Source organism: Pagrus pagrus, assembly GCF_965226575.1.
Source record: "Pagrus pagrus genome assembly, chromosome: 14".
Classification (NCBI taxonomy): domain Eukaryota; kingdom Metazoa; phylum Chordata; class Actinopteri; order Spariformes; family Sparidae; genus Pagrus; species Pagrus pagrus.
The window spans coordinates 15,218,886-15,230,720 of NC_140198.1; the positions used below are offsets into that span (position 1 = coordinate 15,218,886).

General features: G+C 39.7%; 1 protein-coding gene and 1 pseudogene across 4 annotated transcripts in view; one reads left to right on the plus strand and one right to left on the minus strand.

Moving 5' to 3' along the window:
* Window positions 1-2,069, minus strand: part of LOC311269366 (roundabout homolog 1-like) — a 103,553-nt gene extending 101,484 nt beyond the window's left edge. For all 3 annotated transcript variants that reach the window (XM_084373479.1, XM_084373476.1, XM_084373477.1), the window contains exons 1-2: window positions 2,038-2,069; window positions 1,131-1,184 (exon numbers count right to left, since the gene is read on the minus strand). The gene's annotated coding sequence lies outside the window, so the exon portion shown is untranslated. The remainder of the gene's footprint in view (window positions 1-1,130; window positions 1,185-2,037) is intronic.
* A 314-nt stretch (window positions 2,070-2,383) lies between these two features.
* Window positions 2,384-10,469, plus strand: LOC311269519 (protein phosphatase 1D-like; annotated as a pseudogene). The gene is made up of 6 exons (XR_014624916.1): window positions 2,384-3,048; window positions 5,056-5,284; window positions 5,456-5,580; window positions 5,703-5,884; window positions 6,087-6,314; window positions 7,923-10,469. The product of XR_014624916.1 is annotated as a protein phosphatase 1D-like (transcript).
* The last annotated feature ends 1,366 nt before the right edge of the window (window positions 10,470-11,835 follow it).

Here is an 11,835-nt window from a genome sequence, read left to right on the forward strand (position 1 = left end):
TGACATTGCAACATGAACAACCACATCTCTCAAGGTCAAAAAGGCATGTAGGTAGAGCATTACACACACACTGTGCATCCCGAACACACCGCACAAACTTGAACTACTTCAACACTGTCACTTGTGACCTTAGGCATAAAAACATGCTTACACACGCACATTAACAGTACATACATAAACATACACATGACACCATGAGTAGGATTACCATGTAAAGTCATGAATCAATGTGTGTATATGACAAAGAATGTAAAGGTGGTCACTGTATGAAGGCCATGCATAATAATGACAAATTCTCAAAGGTGATCCCTTGAAGACTTTTTTATGTTTTTTTACTTGTGTATGTGCTGTTACTATGTTTGTTTGTTTAATTCCTGTTGTTGATTTTCTGTGAAAAAGAGGGACAAGGTTGGACAATTAAGGTTATGTGATTGGATTAACAACACTGCCTCCACCTGGCATTACTGTAGCACTACTTGACACAGAGCTCGTGCAAACGCACCAATTTTGCAGCAAGAAAACCCTATAGAAATTATGATTATCATTTCTTCTTAAAGTGTATTTTTTATAAATTTGTTTAAACACTGCTTACTACGAAATGACCATGTTTTGTTTTGTTTTGTTTTTAAATTAGGCTTACAATGCAACCCACACAACCCAGAGAGTACAGCATGGGATGTATGCAAATTTTAATTTTACTTATAGAAAAACAAGTATGGTGTTAAGGGAATCATTTGTATTACATGGTCAAACTAATTTATGTGGTTCCGAGGCTGAAACACTTCTCGGCTTAGCAAATTATTTTGTGAGAGAATCAGTATCTCAAGCTGTCACAATGGTGTTCATTGAGACTGTAATCCAAGCTACTGCACCACACAATGGATCTATATGTGCAAATGTGTGGGGGTTTTTTTCAGTTGTGGAGATCCACGCACCTTGCCTTTGAGATAACATGTTTAACACCCCAAGCCATAAACACAACCCCAGATGGAAGACAAATTCTGGACTAGCAGCTTGCGATAAAAAGCATCTTTACAGTGGGTTGTACAGCAAATGTGCCATGATACAAAAAATATCTATATAAGCCAGATTCAATACATGCACATGAAGTAACAGATAGGCTGGCACACCTGCACAACAGCTGGGCTGTAGAGGAGGTTGCTGTCCGGTAGATGTTGCTTGACCTGACATTGGAGGAGGAAGGATAGGCCACAGCAGATGTTATTAATAACATTAACAATGGCTTCGTTCTTTCCAAGCACCCAGTAAGCCATGTGTGACAGTGAGCCAGCTTACACAATATCAGGACCATGAAAACAATGCTGCTAAATGAGATTCAGTCATTAATTATTTCATTGTTTACACCTGTGCTCTTCCCATGTGACATTTGAGTTTTAGGTTTTAAGATTTAAAAAAAACAAACAAAAAACATTTAAGTTTTTCAGCTATAGACCATTTTCACTTTAAAGCAGGAAAAGAACAGGTGTGACCAGTTACGTTAATGGTGGCTCCATTCCATTCAGTGTCTCAATAAGCCATGCCAGTGAGTGAGCGTGCACAATACCAAAGCTCTGGAAGCAGCTCACCTAAATGGAATGCGGCCATCATTAATGTTATAAATGCCACCTGTGCTTTTCCTGCTCTGATGAGTCAAAATGTCTGAAAAGGGTCTATATTCTGAGGTCATGAAGGTCATCAAGTGTGAAGTACTCTGGGCCAAGCCAAGTTTTCATAAACAAAGCATTAGAATAATACTGTTTTTTTAATTTAGAAATTAGGGTTAACCCTGAACAAGTGTTTTTTACTTATTTTCTGTCCAAAACGACCACTACAGTGGCTCTGAGTGGGCAGGTTTAGCTTAGCTTAGTTTAAAGTTAGCTTAATTTACAGTTATGATTGATGGAAATTTCCTCAATATCAAAAAGCTGCATACATGCAAGCTGCAATATTGCTTCAGAAAACTTGTACACAATGAAACCATGAGTCGTCATAACCATAAATTTCATACTTAAAAACCACTAAGTATTGTTGTCTTACCGATTACACGCTAGGATGAATTTAGCGCAAAATATGCTGCTTTAACGCCCCCTCATCCCTCAAAGATTCAAATTTTAAAAGTTATCATAACTTATCATAACAATGCGAAAGCACGTAGGACATCAGCTGGGATTCGTCTGTGACGAACTGAGGGTGATTTAATCGAGTGAGCCATTAAAAGGGCCGCACTCAAGACTATTTTGGTGTTTTTTTGCGGTGTTTAATGTGATCGCTTCATGCAATTCCGACGTCTTCAAGCGACTGTAAATGCAGCATAGTCATGCGTGCCGTGCGTCGTTGCTAAGTTGATAGGCGGAAAAACGTGACGTCATCGCGTACAGCGGGACGTCTCGGAGAAGATAAACAAAAAGGAAGGAAGCCTTCGGCCATACAATCGCGGCAAAATCGGTTCAAAATTTTAGCCTGCGAGCTACAGTTAGCAACTACATGTGTCATTTTATTGCTTAGTTATTTAACATTACGCGTTCACAATCATGGACGAGTCAGTGGTGTTTCGTATGAGTGCATTTTCCGAGCAAGGAGGGAGGAAATACATGGAGGATGTTGTCGAGATAAGAATCGAGTACGAGCCGACGCCGTCGCCAGTCGAAGATTATCCAAAGTCGCAGAGGCATGGAGGAGAAGGGAAAGCCGAGAACGAACCCACCAAACGGACTGAAAATGAGACACAAGACCACGACGTCCCTGCCGAGTCTGGACCAGTCTCTGCTATGTGGGTAGAGAGTCTATCGAATGAGGACAGTGGCAACAACAGTGCACCGGTATCCGAGGGAAAAGTCGCAGAGCGTACAGTCGACACCCGGAGGTCTGTGGCGTTTTTCGCCGTGTTTGATGGCCACGGGGGCCGAGAGGCAGCGCATTTCGCCAGAGAGAATCTGTGGGATTTGTTGAAGAGGCAGCGGGGGTTTTGGTCGAAGGATCACAGTGAAGTGTGTGCTGCACTTCGGAAGGGCTTCATCGCCTGTCACCATGCGATGTGGAAAGAGCTACGTAAGTCACCTAAGTTAAGATCACTTTTTGTGTTTTTTCTCTCTCCTCATATGTATTTTCTATCTGTGTTTATTGCTGCGTGTTGCTCTCAATTGATCGTGTCACAGCCTCGTCGACGTTAGGTAGCAAACTGTGTCACATGAGGCAGCATCCTCCTCAGCTGGTGTGATGATGCCCAATCCTCTGCCGACTGGCCCATCCCATAACAGATTAACACAGTGTGCCATCATCTGACCACAACAAGGCTTTCAGAGTTGACATAACCCCTTTAAAATAATGTTTTAAAAAAATGTTTTTTTTCATCATTGCAGCAGGTATATCTGGATTAAGGGTTAAAGGGGTGAAAAGTACTTTTACAAACCTAAACCAATGCCAGAAAACATCAATAAAGTCTCATTCTGTGACCATTATCTTGTAAATTAAATTAGGGCTTGCAACAGAAGCCAGTCTGTTTTTAATTTTGATGGGAAATTCAACTTACCTAGATGTATGATTGTGGCTGTTCAGTATCAACAATGCTCTTACTGAAGAATTTGTATTTGACTTAATTTGACAGAAACATGATGCATTGTCCTTTTAATAGGAGATACTCTCCATTGCACATGTGCATATATATATCTGCAGAAAGGATTGTACACAAGGCCAGATTAAATGGATAAATGACAAGAAGCAGACTGCGTTTTTCGGGCTAAGAACTCCTCACTCGTGGCTTTAAAACACAGGCGTGACACATGGAAGTCAGATTACGTCAATTCATTTTGAAAAAAAGCAGCGAGGTTAAGAAAACCTTTATGTCCACAACCATGGAGCAGCACAAGGAACATATGCAATATGAAGAATTCAATATGAAAGTAGAAAATGAACAAAACACAACACCAAAAAGACGTTTTGGAGAGAATGCCGAGTTCAGTCTGGTTGCCTGGCTTATATGGTCATCATGTTTTATAAAAACATCCCTCTGATGGGTGGCTGTTTTCTTTAGAAGTGCTATGTAATGGTGAAAGAGTGATTGCTGTCCCTCTGTGTTTAGGTCTAATTGTCTATGCTCCCAAATTAAGTAATATAGAGATCGTATAACTTTTATTAACCCCCTGTTGAAGCTGTGGTCTAATTCAGTTTAGATACAGACAGGGCTGCAGCAATATACTAGCTTCAAGGCATACTGTGGTGTGAAAATTGACAGTTATCATACTGTGTACATTCGCTTATCTGTGGTATTCGTTTTTAACATGTTGTTGTCAATCATATATATATATATATATATATATATATATATATATAGAAGTTTATATCAAGTGAGAAACCCTGTTTTTTTTCTAAGATGATTATCATATCATGAAAATGTCATACCTTTGCAACCCTAGATACAGAGGATACAGAACCACCAGTTCCCTGGGGTAGCTTTCAAGGTCATAGGCTGTATGACGGCTGGGTTCAAAAGTGCATATTTGCCTCTGGCTGGCTCGCAGGCTGAACTTAAGTTTACATGGTTGTTTACACGTGTGTTCTAACCATTCTTGTTGTCGATTATTGTAAAAACAAATGAGGAAGTTAAGACTTCCTGACTGGGGTACACAACACCTTTGTGCCAGGTGGAAAGGCTTCTTAACTACTTACAACCCTGATTCCGAAAAAGTTTGGATGCTGTGTAAAAGTACAGAATGCAGCCTTTTTTAAGTGAACTGTGTTTTCGAGCCTATGTAGTAATATCCTTTATACAGTCATGTGTTTCACAAAGTAGTGAACCTTGCCCTCTTCTTCCTTGTGATTGTGCCTTTCAAGGATACCTCTTTCATACCTAGTCATGATACTATCACCCTTTCCTTTGTTGCCTCTGTCCCAACTTGTTTGAAACGGGTTAGGGTTCAGAAAAAAACATATATTTACAAAAATCAATACGAAACGCCTAACTCATACTGCCAACAGTGTTTTCCTTGACCATTGGCCATATTTGATCAGTGAGTAACATTAATCACTTTGATTTTTATTTGTCCTTTTCCCTTCCAGCGGAGTGGCCAAAGACTATCACCGGCCTCCCCAGCACATCAGGCACCACGGCCAGCGTGATTGTAATCCGTGGAGTTCACATGTACGTCGCCCATGTAGGGGATTCAGCAGTCGTAGTCGGAGTGAAAGAAAACGACTCTGATATCACGCTCCAGGCTCTTGAAGTAACACAAGACCATAAACCTGAACTTCCTAAAGAAAAAGAGAGGATTGAACGACTGGGTGGCAGGTGAGTCGGTGAAGTAGACCTCCATTGACGACTTGTTTTGGTGGAGGCGTGTTTCATGATTGAATCGTATTATAAGGTCAAGGTCGGATATTTTCTCGCACTTGTTCCTTTCAACATTGCTGTATTTTCGGTCAAGCTTCAAAACTCGATATGTTATTCTTGCAACTGCAGTGTAATGAAGAAATCTGGGGTCAACCGTGTCGTGTGGAAGAGGCCCAGACTGACCCATAACGGCCCTGTGAGGAGGAGTACCGTCATTGATCAGATCCCCTTCCTGGCTGTGGCCCGATCCCTCGGTAAAGATGACACCCGATTTGTCCAGATTAGTGTCCATGAAATTCTCAAGTAAGCTGCTAATGAATCGTTTTTGTTGAAAGTATTCCTCTAAATGTGACGATATTTTCTCATCTGTCGAAAGGTGATCTGTGGAGCTACGATTTCTATAGTGGGGAGTTTGTGGTTTCTCCAGAGCCTGATACCACCGTGATGACCCTTGACCCCAAACGCCATCGCTACATCATCCTCGGCAGCGATGGACTATGGAATATGATGCCGCCCAAGAATGCTGTTAATATGTGTTATAGCCACGACAAAATGGTGGTATGTAATTTATTTTTTATATTTATAGTAGATACAATTTTGATAAAAATAGTCATCAGTATTTATCAGATTATTATTATATTTACACTTGGAGCCTGTAAGTTATAGATTGTACAGGATGTTGATATTGACAAGATTTTATGAGGTCATTGATTTTCTTTCTCCCTCCGCTGCTCCTTTTTTCTTTCTTTTTTCTTGCAAGGGACCAAAGGGAATGTCTTGCGCCCGCCGTCTGGGTTGCACCGCTCTACTGTTTTGGAAAGAACGCATGCTCCGTGCAGACAACACAACAGTTATCGTCCTGGCCCTCCAGGAGCGCGGAGGCCCACCTATACCTATGCATCGAGATGAGATCGTTGTTGACATGGCCACAGGAATCGACCATGTTCCATACCCAGGAACTACTTATAATACGTGTGAGGTCCCAAAGGTCAGTACCATAGCTTTTTTGTATAGTCCTGTAATGTTTTCACTGTGATAAACCATATAAATCATACAGCAAAATGACAGATATTTTCCTAATTCAGAGTGGGTACATCAGGACTACTCTGACGATGGAAAAATATACTGAATGTTTTTGTGTGTTTGTTTGCTCTTCACTGTATTGTCTTTCTATATTCCAGTCCATTTTTGAGTGTCATTTTGTTTAATGCTTTCACCAGTTAAAATAATGAAGGCTTGTAGTCAACATGGCTGTTGACTTTAGGTCACACCAGCAGTTTCTATCAGTGGACTACTGGTCTCAACGAATCACTCTTTGTTTTCGGGGCCAACAGGCGGAGCATGAGGATGACATGTTTTATGAAGAAGATGAGATATTTGGAGAAGAACATGAGGGATGGCCATGCCTGGAGTGGTAGTGAGGTGACTGCTCAGTTATAAAAATGCATCAAAGTGTCAGAAAAATGAACCGCCAATGATTTAATGTATCTATTAGCCGAATAGCCAGGCTCGACCTGTTGAACCTGATGGCAAAATTCTGCTATTTGGAATGACAACCTTCCCTTTCAGCTGGTTATGCTTCTCTGTGGTGGTATTCAAATCTGCTGCTATACGAGAGCTATAGATAAGAACCGAAGTCATTCATAAAAGTGAGATAAGCATCAACAGTGCCATCTTTAAGCAATCTTCCCACTTTAGCCAGTAGAGGGAGACAGTGACATTGCTGGCTTATTTTTATTTCAAAAACAGCCTGAACATAGTCACTTATGCCCAATAGAAAGCCATATTATGCGCAGATAAGTAGCTAACAGCTGACATCAGATTAAAGGAACAGTTCAACCAAAAATTAGCATTCAGTCATTAATCTACTCATCCCGAATATAATCTTTTATATAAAATGTATTCAAATAAATTTCGGACTTTAGGGCTTCCAGAGACTTGGATTACACTGGATGAGCTGTATGAAGCCTTTTTTTAATTTACATTTTAAAACAAGCCCTGACTTTGTATCAGCATGGGGTGAGTAGATATTAAAGATTGAATTTTCATTTTTGGGTGAACTGTTCCTTTAAGAAACAATATGACTGGTTTTCTGTGCCTTAGTCCTCAGTTAGAATTCTGAATTCTGTCCCCTCATCTAATTTTAAGAGGAGAGGAAGGTTCTTGGGAAGAAGGTGACTGTTCGATCTTTGTTATTTTGCCTCCATAATACTTTTGAACAGATTGTTATATTTTTAAAACATTAATAGATACAATAAAAAAGAGCATTGAGAATGCTTCTACCTCCTAAATTACCCTGCCTCAGTATTCTTTCAACTAAAACTCATGTCTGTATTTACTGCTTACATTCTCTGCAATCCACATTAAGACTTGTATCATTATCATTCATCTGTGTGTCCCATTTTCAATTTCAGATTGATAAATGACAAGTTGTGTTTTTTTCCCCTTTTTATTCTTGACAAAAATGTTTTAACTGATTTAAATTTATAAATGTCTTTGTATTATTTATACCAGTAATTGATTGGATAAAATAGTTGATAGCTAATAATGAATCAGTTTTAATTGCAATCCTTTTTTTTTTTCATTTGTTTTTCAGCGGAGTGATGCAGCAAATGCTCCCTCCCCCTTCCAAGACAGTTGCACAACTCTGGAGCAGGCATTTGGGCTGTACGAAGCAGCTTTCTGTGCCACCGCACAGCTCTTACCCGACATAGACTCTGTGAGGGCCCCGCTGCCCTCCTCAGACGGTTCGGTGAATGTTTTCGAAAAGCAAGACTCGACAACCCAAATGGACTGCGCTACTTCTGCTCCTCCGTTGAAAAGGTTTCGCCGTTCTCCACACACACCCCCAGAACTTAGAGGTCCTCCCCGTCGGCTCGGCCGGTCCTCCAACAAAAGCCTACCTGAGGAGACACCTCATAGCAATGTACAAAGTGAACAAACCCATCAAACTGATAACGGAGAAAAAGGCTCCTCCGAGGACTGCAGTATCCTACCACAGCACCACAACTCTGCCTTGTGTGTGTGCTGAATCACAGAAACAGTTCTTGCCCTGAGACTATAAGGATCTGCACCGTTTGCTCATGTATCAGGTGTGCCACAGGCCTATTCCTAGATGTATACTTTTTATACAAAGTCTTTGTTTTTGTAAATATGTGAGAAATTTTAAATGTGTTGCTGTTTTGACCCTTTTCTTCTTGCTCTTCTTCCTGCCCTCTCCTTTAATTTTAGTGTGACCTTAAATTTTAAATATTAGATCTGTTCAATCTACACAATCTATTTTCATACTTATGAGTATGTATAGTATATCCAAAAGACGTATTTTGAAGAAGATAGATCATTACAATTTGACGTGACATCAGTTCAGCAGAATTGCGACACGTGCAATCCAGTTTAGATATTTACCAAAAAAATGAACTATTTTACAATATTCTCAAACCAGTTGTTTGGAATCTTTCCTCCTCAATGAAACATGTTACTAGTTGTAATACGAGGGTGAAAAATAACAGAAGAAATTTTACAAGCAATGGTCTGAGGTATTTCTGAGGGTATTGATTTCAAGTTTATATTATTTGTTCGGTGTCTCTACCAGTAACTAATTATGTACTGTTATGGCATCCCAGTTGCTACTCTCCTAACTAATGTATCTTATGCATCACTTATGAGGAGGTGTTAAAGGGTCAGTTCACAAAAATCTGAAAAAAACAAAAAACATTAAAGGTGCAATTTGTAAGAATTGCCCAACTGTTTAATTGATACTCACTACAAATAAAGAGCAGCGTATCACCAGAATAACCACTAACTGCTGCCGTTAGCTAGGTAGCTCAGTTAGCCTTGAAGCTAGTGGCCTGGACAGGGAGCTCAGAGCACCAGGAAACTGTTGGTGTTAGCACAGAATTTCAGATGGGCCAGGTCTAGCTGGCTAGCATGCTAAACATTGCAACACAGTACATAGATGTCATGATGCCAGAACAGTTATTCCTGATAATTGTAGTCAAGTCTTGAATGTTTTAAAGATATTTCTTTACAGAATGCACCTTTTAAACATATTCTCTCCCTTGGCCTTGTGGTGTCTATCCATGTAGGTACTGTCAATATGTGTATTGTAGTGAACTGACCCTTTTAAGAGTCAGTCCTTTCCAGACTTCTCCCATCTCATAATTTGCCCTATTAAATGACTGTTGTGTGCCATTTTTAAAACCGTTGGGCCTGTCTAACTAAGTATTTTAATTAATGGTACAATCAGAAGTACAGGTTGTTGGGTAATGGTACTGTATGTTGATGTAAAAGCCAAGGTTAATACCTGTACCTCACTGGAATTTGACTCTGCTTTGCCCTTGATTTTTGTTTATGGAATGTCCGTTTCCTAGTTGAAGTGTCCACTAAGCCCTAACACCATTTCAGTAGGTCTTCCTCTTCGTCTCATATATTATACCCTTGTGCATGATGTGCATCCATAACTTGTGTTTTAATCTGCACATAAACACCTTTTGGTACATGTTTGGAATACAAGAAGTGCCCGATTCATGGTAATATATATAGTGAAAGTGATCAAAGTTCTAACTTGTGTTAATATGGCAGCTCAGTTACTGTTCTAGCTGATTTGTTTGCCGCCTTCTTTCATAAATGTCATGTTTGCCTTAGCACAACTGAGTCAGAGGTGCTTTTTCAAATGTCTTCAAGCAGGTGAGAATCTCTAGGTTGCGTCAGTGTAAGTGTGACCATGGCCCTGCCTCAACTATTTATCATGCACTTTCAGTTCTTTCACCAACGTCATGTCACCATTCACGCTGCAGCTCACTAAAACCTGGTCGATGTTTTCCAATTATATTACAAAGCAGTTTGTCGGTTTTGTACAGTACGTCAATATGCAATAGAAGTTTGTACAGTACATTAATATGCAAAGTAAGTGGGTTTTTCAGGAGTCTGGCATGCTCAGATCTACTCTGTTTGTTGTGAAGTGTTCAGAGGTATTGGATGTTAATGGGCATGTGGTTTGTTTTTGACAGTTACAAAACTTCGGTCTGGCTCCCGTATCCACTGCAGCCAGTTTTCAGGACTAACTGTATAAGTGAAATGCTTTGAAAGTGACTGGATATACAGTGTCTGTGTGATGTAATAAAGTTCTCATTTTCCAACCGGTGCTGTTATGACTGTTGTGGCGTCTTTGTTATTAAATCATGGAACTGTTAATGTGACTGTTATTAATGACTTTAGCATGTCAATTTTATTTATATGGCCCAAAATCACAATCACATTGGCTAGGTGGGCCCTACAATCTGTACTGTACTGTACCTTTTGGCAGGGAAAAAATAGAAGAAACCTCAGGAAGACCTGCAGATGTTGCATGTATAGAACAGCCACACAAAATCCCACATACAGATTACAATGACAAGATATTTGATACAAGTAGATTATAAAATGCATGTGAAAAGTGTGGATCCAGGAGGACGAACGGTCTGTTTCATCAAATAACATGTTGACCAACTTTGTTACCGGAAGCTTTTTCATATCCCCTTTAGCTAGCGTGTAGCTGGAATATACAATTATACTCATGTTTGTTCAGGGTTTAATGGTAATCATGTCATCTTCCAGTAGATGGCAGCAATGTAAAGGGATTAAACGGTTGTGACAACTTACTTCTTTAGTGTCTTCATACACAGTGTGTGGTCATCAGAAAAGCTGATGTCTACAATCACTTTAAAATCCACAGGTATAGGTCAGTACATATCAATGCATCATGGCGTTTTATATAAAATGTGGTCGATAATGTCTTCATAGTAAGGTGGGGTTCACTTTTTTTATTTCTCATTTTCCTTTTTTTACATAGATACACAAAATGAATGTTCAGTCACAAATACTTCATTTCCTTTTTCAACAAGCAAATAAGTGCACCTTGAATTGATGTTGTTTTGTCAACTCCTGTTTCCTAGGTGAAGAACGACCCGTCACCCCTCAAATTTTAAGCCACCGCAGAAGAGAAATTTAAATTTATATGTAGGCTGCACATTCATTTGTTCGTATTAATGGGTCTAAATACAGTCACTCAAATGTGATTGATTCTGAAGATTGCCCAGTAAATGGATGGCAGTTTTGGCAACACTTATTGATGTTTATCCATCTTCCACCTTCATCGAGTGAGCACAAGGAGCTCCAGGGACACTAATGTTTGTTGTAATTGTTTTAAGATTTACTCTTTCATTGGCATTGGATATTACATTGAGGGTAGGTATTGAAATAAATAAGGGTAGTGATAATGAGATTGTACCTTAGCCCTCCCTCCATTGCAGTCATTTATCCTTGAAATCTTGACTGATATATAGACAAATTAGTTTTTTTCCTTGTGCTGTGATGTCCCTGTGAGATACACTCTAACACATTTCTTGCCCTTAACCATGGTCTGTTTCTGAGACTTTACAGACATCAGATCCATGATAGCACTGTCTTGGCTTGAATATTTTATTGACTGTCAGCCCAGCATCTGCTGACCTGCCTAACATGCAACATTC